This window comes from Erithacus rubecula (genome assembly GCF_903797595.1).
Source record: "Erithacus rubecula genome assembly, chromosome: 14".
In the NCBI taxonomy this organism is placed as follows: Eukaryota; Metazoa; Chordata; class Aves; order Passeriformes; family Muscicapidae; genus Erithacus; species Erithacus rubecula.
In genome coordinates this window covers 13,299,098-13,309,517 of record NC_136666.1, presented here as the reverse complement: position 1 = coordinate 13,309,517, position 10,420 = coordinate 13,299,098, and the positions used below count along the sequence as shown (strand labels likewise).

The 10,420-nt window shown below is 45.2% G+C and overlaps 1 protein-coding gene across 2 annotated transcripts in view; it reads left to right on the top strand.

The window, feature by feature from the left end:
- The first annotated feature begins 5,512 nt into the window (after positions 1 to 5,512).
- Positions 5,513 to 10,420, top strand: part of LOC306807953 (tropomodulin-2) — a 33,263-nt gene continuing 28,355 nt past the window's right edge. For both annotated transcript variants that reach the window (XM_079318019.1, XM_079318020.1), the window contains exon 1: positions 5,513 to 5,632. The gene's annotated coding sequence lies outside the window, so the exon portion shown is untranslated. The remainder of the gene's footprint in view (positions 5,633 to 10,420) is intronic.

Below are 10,420 nucleotides of genomic sequence, written 5' to 3'. Positions count from 1 at the left end.
GTGCAAGGTGTCCCGGTCCGGCAGGGCATTGGATCGAGGTGATCTGCAAGGTCCCTTCTGTCAGGAAAATTAATCCACAAACACCACAGATTTATGTCCAAAAAGGGGACAGAGGAGTCCTTTTTGCTTTATTCGAATAAAGGGAGAGGCCATGGGACATTCCCCTGGGATCTCTCAAATTTTTGGAGGACGCAGCCTCCTTTTATCCCAATTTCCCGGCCGCTTTTCCCTCTCTCTTTCCCCATGGTTGAGGTTCTTTAGAGGCACAGACTTCCCAAACACCTGACACCTGAGATTCCCCTCTAATGTATAACCCTTCCTTTTAATTTTTAATTCTTATACAATTCACAGTTTCCCCCCGTTGCTTCTTCATCTTTCGATATCCAATTTCATTTATGAGCAAACCTACAGTTTGTTTGTAAAAGCAAATCTCTTTTCCCATTCATCAATCAGTGGAATCCATCCCATTGTTTCTTTTATCTCTCGGTGCCAGCCTTATCTACCAGCAGATCTGCAGCTTGTTTGTAAAGACAAATGCGATATTCCTCTCACTCCTGAGCAGCCCGTGCCCGTGCTACCGACTAAACACCACGTGTTAGTAAATAATTTTCTGTATACAATTTTTTTTTTAAGGTTTATAATGTGAATAGAAGTTCCACTGGTGCTGAAAAAAATGCACATGCACAGCAAGAGCAGATGCAGCACTCTGCTCCTCACTGCTGGTCACTGAGCTGAGCACAGCAGGGAAAAACGCCTCCAACATAGTCCTAAACGGACTAAAACATAACATATTTACTCTGACGTGGTAAAAATGTAGAATGTTGGTTGAAAGTGTATGTCTTGAGATGAAAATATCTTCCTGCCTTGGGAATTCACACGGGGTGTAGACAGGAAGGATATTATCTGTAAAGTAGATGATAGCAAAAAGTGATGCCTGACCCTCTATCCTATATATATATATATATATGTATATTTTTTTTAATTTTTTTTTTTAATGAGTGGCTAAACTTGGATTAAAACAAATTATGAGCAAGAAAATCCTGTTTCTTCCAGCAGCAGCAAAGAGGGACACAGTTCATTCCTGGTTCTCTTGAGACACAACCCTAACACTTTGAGAATTTTATATTCTGATGCAAAGGGTTAAGACAAGCACATTCTCATGAGCTTACATAGCTGCTGGTAGGAGGCCACAGGGGTAGCTACCAACATGTGTGTGGGAATTTTTCCCTTTTCCCTTTTCTTGTGGATGGCTGCCTGGTGGGCAGCCCAGGCCCACCTGCCAAGGAGTGTCTGGAGATGAGCTCAAGCACCAGCATCAGACTCGCAGAATTCTCAGCCCCATCTGCAGGAGCCCACACTGTCTGACATGTTCTGCCCAGCATCTGGGACCACCCCTCACAGGGCTTTGTTTCTCAAGTAGAGAAGACTGTATTAAGACAGTTTAGATATATCCCAAATGATGCAATTCCTGGGGGATTGACTATAGGAAAGAAAAAAAGTGGTACAAGAAACATGCCCAGTGTATGCTGGTCAGCTCCAGAAGGCCTTTGTTTGACCCTGACTCTTTAGATAAAGAGAGAAATTCAATGCTGAAGGAGTTGTTCTCCAGATCCATCCATTGAGAAGGAAGTGGAACAGTCTTCACCATTAGCAGACCCTGCAGAGAGAGAAGTGCAGTATCTCTTGGATCCTGCTCCCATCTGAGGTACAAACCCCTTTAAATGGAACAATGGTAGGGGTTTGGCCAAAATCTCCCCATTCTCATCCCAAAACAGACAGCAGAGGTGGGGCAGGTGGAGGAGGAGCCTTATCTCTGTGGATGGAGCAGAGAGAGCCATGTTGCCTTCGCTCCAGGGCGTCTCCAGGGCAGAGTGAAACAACTTCTGAGCAGGCTGCCTGTGGCACAGGGGCATGCAGAGCTGTAAGGGGGCACAGAGATGCTGAGGGGCTGGGGTCTGGCCCCAGCCTGGGGGTAACTCCACCTTTCAGCCTTCAGCCAGTTCCTGTTCCCAGTGGCGTGCCTGCCAGCTGAGCCCCAGACTTCAAATAGCCATCTGTTCTGTGTCTCACTTGCCACACCTGCAAAATAGAGATTGTGATTCAAATGGATATCTACTGCAAATTAACTGGTACAGATAAGATGTTTGTTATTAGTGTTACTACCATGGCAAATGCAGTGTCTAAATTGAAATGCATTTATTCAGAATGTATAGTGCCTAAGGATGTAGAAGGGTTCACAGGAAGCAAGTTTGGCTGAAATAACAGAAGACTTGACATTAGTGTTATTTAATGTATTGCTGTACCTCACCTTATTAAACAGTCCAAGAAAATCCTATTATCTATCAAAGCAATACAACTAAAATTTTTCCAGTCTAAATATAGTTGGTGATTACCAGTTGAAATGCTGCTGGCCAACATCTTAAGACCTGAACCATCAAGGTCTTATGAACAGAGGCTGCTTACATAGACTGGTTTTCTTTCAAAGCCATTTCAGAAGTATCTCCCCAATTCAGTAATTTTCTATGTGAGTAAGAGTCAATTTTTTCCTCTATCCTAGGTCTGAAATTTGCTGATCAGGATGCACAAGACAGTAATCAAGTCCAGATGTTTTCTAGAAGACAAGCTCCAGTTCTAGCAGGAATTAATTAAGCAAAGTCTTACAAGCTGTGTCATAAAGAAATCAGATGAAAACAACAGCCCCTGTGGTTTTTTATTTTAAAAAATGTAACAAACATTTTGAGACAACTGACCACATTTTGGCTACAAATAGTTCAGTGAGACAAGATTTGCTTTTGGGTGCCCCAGTTAATGATTTACTGGTACAACCTGCTGCCAGTAAACGCGATTTAGGCAGTGCTGGAAGAATGCCAAACATCTACACTGCATTCACCATGGAGCCTCTGAAACAAACTGTGTGTGTAGGGAAGGCTGAGCAAGGAAATGCTTTGTTTTGAGATCCATAGGATCCCAGCTCTCAAAGGCATCCCCCAGAGTGGAGTAAATTTTTTTCTAGATTAGTTGTCCCTCATATATTATATCCTGAGAGTGTTTACTCTGCCACTGCGCTTCTTTCAACAGGTCAAATACATAAATAAAGATAAGTTTAAAAGGCTAGGTGGGCAAAATGTTATGCAGAGGTTCTGCCAGGGAAAAAAGGACTGCCCTCTCAGATGTGCCAGCCTGGGAAATCCCACACATGGGAAATATGGTCAGTGCAGGTGACCACAGTCATTTGATGCAAATGTATCACAGCAGGCACAGCTCATAAATGGGATCTCCTGTAGTCCAGGCATGGGATAGAGCTCAGATTCATAAATTATGTTGAATACATTTGTATTTTAATGTTGCAGTTTGGGAAGAATGAAAGATTATCTAGTACATCTGCATTTAACCTATTTATCATGTATGGTTTTGTTGGTATGCCTCATGAATACAGGTGACCTGCACTTTTTCTTTGACAGAAACTGATCATATTTCTAATTTTTCGATTGCAAATTCCATGCATGTGGTATAAGGATGAAAGAAACATGAAACCACAGCCAAAGAAGAGCAGAATCCTGACTTCAGCCAAACTCTATACTCCTTGCAGAGGATTGTTACATTTGTAACAGAAAGTAATGTGAAGTGCATTTGTCATCAGATACAAGACATGCAGATGGGAAAGTCAGCATGGGAGGATTTCTTTTCCTTCATATCAAAGGAGGCACAGTTTCAACTTAGAATAGATTAGAAATAGATTTTAAGGCGTGGTGGGAAAATCTGAGTGAAAAAACTTGTAGGAGTTTATCAAAAAGCAAACACCCCAACGTTAACTTTTGCTGTGTAGATAGCATACATTTCCCTTTCCCAGTATTTGTATAATTATGAGTGACTCATTCAAGCCCTGATCCTACAGACCAAGATTAAATCCCAAAAGAGGGTTTAATCCATGTCAATAATTAAATCCACATTTCTGTCTCATTGCAGGGAAGCTTCAACCCCACCATCAAACCAACAAATTGCTCTTCAGCCTGAGCCACCAAGTTACAGAGCAGAAGATTTCAGAGCAGTTTGGTTCAGCTTCCCTGATGCTTCTGGGACTGAACAAACAAAACCACAGGTGCAAACCTTGTTTTCTTTGAATGCTTCAAGGCAGGAAAGGAAAGTGAAAGACTGTGGAATAAAGTGATCTGATTGTTTTCCATTTCTGTTGATCTGATAACATTGAAAATGTTTGGCAAAAAAGTTGTTAACTTATGGCTGAATATCCCATTTTCTGAGAAGTTTGAAGCAAGGAGGTTCAAAGCTCCAAATGCAGCTTTGGAGGCTTTTTCTGCATTCTGCACATTATTGTGGATACAGATGTTTTCCTTAGCAGCAGTGGCAGAACACCCAGGGTAACATTTTTGCCCCTGGTATTAGCCTGAGTTTTCTGCTCTGTCTTGCTACAGATGCCTGAGGTGTTGGGAGAGTTTGGTGTTTCCAAGCTGTGCTTTCTTTCCATAGGAAAATTCAACTCTAGTGCAGCATCTGCTCCTTAACAAGGCAATGTCTTCTTTTCCTGCCAATGTGAAATGAAGCTTAAAGATGTCCCAATCATTGGAGCAGTTTTTCTGCTGCTCGTGACTCATCACTTAGTGCTCAGAACCAAGGGCTTCTGTTCAACTAAATCACAACACCCAGTGAAAGCATTCTGAAAAATTAAATTATGGACATGCTTAATTAAAAGGGGTTCACTCAAATAATATTACATAGAATTTCAACCAATGGTTAACCTTACTATGGAATAATAGAACAAATATAAATTGAATTGCCAACACTAATTAACAGAAGAAAGGAAAAACATCAAAATGGTCTCAGAGGCCAGCACCCTCTACTCCAAAATTGGCTCCCTGGGGTGACACGTCTTGAGGGTGAGGGCCAGCAGGTTTCTGCTGCAGGACCTGCTTGGCTGGCTCAGTTCGCAGCAGGTATTGAGAGGAGCAAACCGTGTTTTTTGGGACCAGCTGCCGACACGTGTGCCCAGAGCTGACCAGAGGAGCCCGGGCAGAGCCGTGCGTGGGGCGGGGGCGGCGCGGCTGGCAGAGCCCCCAGCCCAGCGCAGTCCGTGTTCCGTGTGAGCTGACGGAGCGCTGGGGCTGCCCCGTGCCGAGCCAGGGCCGGCAGCGAACGAGCGGGTGAGGCGGCACCTCACCTGCAGGCTTGGGGCAGACAGGAGCGGAGAGGGCTCAGGGGGCATGGGGACCAGGAGGGTGGCCGGGCCGGGGCCGGTGATGCCGGTGCCGGTGATGCGGTGATGCCGGTGCAGGTGCTGCCGGTACCGGTGCCGATGATGCCGGTGCCGGTGATGCCGGTGCCGGTGTTGCCGGTGATGCCGGTGCCAATGATGCAGTGATGCAGGTGCCGGTGATGCCGGTGCTCTCGGTGATGCCGGTGATACTGGTGATGCCGGTGCTGCCGGTGCCCGCGGCGGGCGCTGGCGGCTGCCGGACTACGAGTCCCAGCGTGCCCAGCAGGCCGGGCCGCCCTGCGCAGCCGCCGCGCCGGGCACCCACCTGCAGCCGCGCCGGGCTCGGGGCGCGGAGGGGGCGCAGGCGGCGCCGGGCTCGGAGGGAGCGCGGGCGGCGGCGGCCAGGCGCGGCCCCGCGGCGGGGTAAGGCGGCGGCCGGGCCGGGCCGGGCGGGACACGGGCGGGACACGGGCGGCGCCGCCCGCGGGGGCTCCGCGGGGCTCCGCGCAGCGCGGCGCGGGCGGGGCGGGTGTGGCGGAGCATCCCCGGCGCGGGGCGCGGATGCGCGGCGGCCCCGATCCGAGCCCGGGCGCGCCCCGGGATGGCCGCGGGAGCCGAGCGGGGCTCGGCAGGGCGGCCCCGGCACGCCCGGGCTCGGCGGAGGGCGCAGCGCCCGCCCGGCCCCGCCGCAGCTTTGACAGGCGGCAGCGCGCCCGCTTATCGCGGAGCGCTCGCATCTGCGGGGCGCGCCTGGCAGCACAGGAATTAGATGGGGCGGGTTGGTAAAATACGCAAAGCAGGTGTTTGTGTCAGTGATGGTGAGCTGCCCTCCATGGAGATCTCCTGCCTTTTGTGTGTCGCGGGTGCGGCAGCACCGGCGGAGGCTGGTTCTGCTCCGTCGCCGGGCAGCGGCTCAGAACGAGCGAACCAGTGGCAGGTTCAGGAGTAGAACGCTGATTTGGGAAATTTAGGAGCGTTCCCAAGGTCCTGAAGGAGCAAAGTGTACCCTCAAAACCTGCACATTGGCATTAGATACCACGTTCTCTCTGTTCTGTCATCTACTAATTAAAAATTATCAGGGAGCTCTAATTCAAGGGGATTTGCTTTAATGGAAACTTTGGAGGAATTTCTTCTGACAGAGTAAAAATCCACAGTTGATCAATGAGAAACATGTAAAGATAACTGAGGACTATAAACACCAAAAAGTAAATGCCAACAGGTTAGATTAACCATCCTGAGCTTAGCAGTGGCGTGAACTTCTGAAAAAAATTCTAACATTATTACTAATGAGACAAATTCAAAAATTTATCAATATCAAATATAAATTTAAAAATAATTGGAAGAAGTAATTATATTTTTATACCATGAATGATACACTGTAGATATATGCTTTTGAAAGTGTTTAGTAGAGGAAATCTTCATCAAGTTATTGGGTTGCTTATTTATAGTAAATAGATGCAATCTTTAAATTTTTTAGCATATGAAAGCTTTTCTTTAACTGGTTATTCTCAGAAATTGCCCTTGAACTCCCTCTGTTCTGCCCTTCATTCTTGGAGAGAGGAGCATGTAATGGGAAAGAAACACCTGGGATCACTGGCCTAGTACTGTAAGCATCACACCCTCTAATTCTTTGCAAGGCATACAATTACTAGAAAACTGAACTCCAACTCAGGGATGCACAGTGATGTCTTGCTGAATTATACTGACAATATCACAGTCCTTCCCATTTATTCTGCACTCATTTGCTGTCTAATGGCCTGTCTGCCTTTGTGCTGGTGCTCATTGCTGTGCACATCTTAACTGCTTTCCACTATGGATATATTTAAATTTTTACACTGGGTAAGAAAAATGGAGGCTTATGTGACTCATTTTAATGACTTCTCCAATCTAAATTCCTAATGTGTCTTTTTTCCCATTTATCCAGCTTGGTTGGGTCTGAACTTGGCCAATAGCCTCTCTCATCTTGATGATCTAAATAATTTTATTCAAAGCAGTGTGCTTTGCTCTCTGATTACATACCTTTTCTTCCTTCCCCAAATTAATATTATTTCCAATATTTTACAACTTCTGGCAAGCAATGTTTATGCATTTCTACTGTTAGTAATCTGTTTTAGGGGGTTTTTTTTGTAGCATTCCTATATTATGGAACCTCCTAGTTTGATGGCTTCCCCTAATTGAGTTTTCTTTTGACTGAGGCCGAGCTGGCTGTGCAGAGTTTTGCACTGAGGCCCCAGGTAGCATCCTGTAGCCACAGGTATTTGCCCTTGGTGGGCTAATTGTGGGGTGAATGCCTGTTCATTTTACTGGCACAGCAGACAAGAGTGGTGGTGGCTTCTGTTTAACAGAGGGTTTTGGTCATCATTATTTGGTGCCCCAGAAATTTGTAAACTTAGCTTTTAAATCCTTCTTTCAAAGAGCAGCTGGGACTGACTGTCCAGCTGCTATGCTAAAATAGGGAAATCTGAGAACAGTGGTGACAAAAAGGTGGCACTTGGTTTGTTATCTGTTGGCAGCACAGGTGGAACAATGCTGGAGTTTATGTTACCCAATGTCCTTTTTTCCTATTGATGTTTCCAACGTGGGAAACAAACACTGGTGTTGTCGTTTCCAGGGCTGCTCTGATCTATTTCGTTGTAAAAATAAAAAGTCAATTTCCAGGTAATTCCTTCTCCTGTTTGTTGTTTCAGCTGTCGGAATGTGCACATCCTGAATGGTTTTTGGCTTTGGTTTACAGATAAAATGCAAAAAATGTTGGTAGTTATGATGAATCTGTATTTTGTAACGAGAAAAAGCAGCTTAGGGAAGATGCAAGAAGGGATTTATTTGGAAGATGCCTATCAGTGGATATTATTCAGGATTTCAGTTCTGCAGTCATTAGTGCATGCTCTTAACCAGCCTTTTGGTCTCTGCTGTTCATATGTTGTTAATTTAAAAGATTCACTTAAATGTACAAGATGTCTATGGAAGAAAGAACCCACAGCCAAAGGAAAATCTGTCCAGTGCTTGACACTTGATGGTTCAATTCCTCATCTTGCCACAGACTCCCCATATGACCTTGCACAAGACATTTCTTTCTCCTGGCAGGGCAGTGAGAGGCTCTCCTGTGGCTGATGGTGTTCAGGGCTCCACAGCAGCTGCTTCCATGTAAATATGATCAGTCAGGGAGGATTCCAGAACCTGCCCTTTGGCTTTCCAAGTTTGCCTCTGTGCAAAGCTGCAGGTCCTTCCTACCCCAGTGTGTGCTTAGCTTTGCTTTCATGGTAGATGTGCTGATTACAAGGATGTAGTTCTTCACACAATACAAAAGCTGGATGAGGACAGCACCTTGTAAACATCACAGCTCTTGCTGTAAGTGCTCAGTGCTCCCCTGGGCACCATGAGCCACATGTGCTGTGTCACAGGGCTGGGAGATGGCAGCTCTGGGGCAGTGCTGACCAAGGGATACAGATCTTTACCTGTTCCACGTAAATCAGCACCTGCCTGCTGCAGACTTGCAGAGTCTGATGGTTACTGAAGGAGGTTAAAATATCATTGGTGCCCCACAGAAGATACTCAGGCCATTTTCTTCTACTTGCTATCAAATGGGCACTGATCCAAGGGCCCATCAGTCAGCCCCACCAGTACAGCCCAGCAGCAGGGTGTTTCTGTTCACGTCACACTGAAGCACACAGATGACAAATTGTGGGTGGAGCTGTCACCTCATGGTCTGTTTTGCCTGTATAAAAAGACTCTGTCCTCCAGGATTCTCAGCCGTGCCTTAACACCACCCTCAGTTTCAGACAGTGACTGTTATGTTTTTATCTTAGAAGAGCTCATTAACATGGCACAGATTTTCAAATCATCACTTAAGTTCTATAAAGGGAAGAGCCCTACCTTCCAGTTCTACAAAGTTACCAGCTGTAATGAGCATAAAGGTTGTTTCATGAGTTTATAACTAAACTTTACCCCTCTAGAAACAACTGGGAGTGTTCATCTGCAGAAGACAGGACAGACAAACAGGTCTCTGGTGATTTCCTGTGCTTGGTGCATCACTGAAATGTCAGACCACCATACACAATCCCACCCATGTGTCCAAGGCATAGGTTTGTTCTGTCATCCTCTTCTTGGTGGTAGGAATTGAGTGATTTAAAGGCTGGATTTTTTAAAGTGGAACTTAAATCATCATATGGTCACTGTATAATTAGTCATCAGATGTTTGTCTGGAAACAATTCTAATGGTTATGATCTAATAATATCATGGTACCCAGAAACCAGCTATAAATTCATCAGGCATTGTAATGAAATACTTCCTTTTCAGGACTCAATTTCATGTTTTGAATGGTTATGAGTAATACCACTAATGTTATTTTAGAAACAATCAGAAATTGGTCATTATGTAACATTCTGCCTCTGTGGGAGAAGAATCAATGTTTCATCTTTCTTTAGTCACCAGGGAAAAACCTTTCATGTTATCTGAATCAGAGGGAATACATCCCTTTATGTCTTCTATAAATAATGGTGCTTTCATATGGATAATTTTGCAATATACGTGGTGGTTATTTTTTTATAAAGGGCATGACTGAAGTCCCATTACAGTGAATTAATGTCTCATATTTTATTTGCATGGAAGTTATCAATCCCCAATTAAGCAGCCAACTGTGATGTGAACTATAGAGAAGCATAAACATTACCAAGGTTCAGAATGCCACATCCAATTATCAAGGGGAGTTTTTCATCACTGAATGATTATCCTAAAATTTCAAGCTTAGTTTAATATCAGGACAACATAATTGTTAATTATACTGCTCTCTATATAGGACTAAATCAGTTTCTGGGAACAGAGCTTGAAGTAACTCTACATTACCTCTGGTGAAAACCAGAATTTTAAATATACAGGGATTTTGAGGGATTTTTTTGCTGCAGTATGACAAAGGATGGGAGCTGGGCTGGGAGAAGAGGAGGTTTGGCCACTCTCTGACCCTCCAGAGCCCTGAGGCAGTGCCAAGTGCTGAGCTCTGCCCCTGCCAGCCCCTGAGACACCCTCTGAAAGACCCAGTTCTGCAGCTCCTCAAACAGCTGATTTGCTCTGATCCACAAAGTGACCATGCTGTCATAAATGTTAAAGGGTTAGAAAAGGTGACTGAACTGGAGTTCAGCACTCCTTATGTTCTGAAGTTCATCTGGAGGGTTTTTTTTTGAAAACAGACAGAAAATTTGGGGGATTCTAAAAGA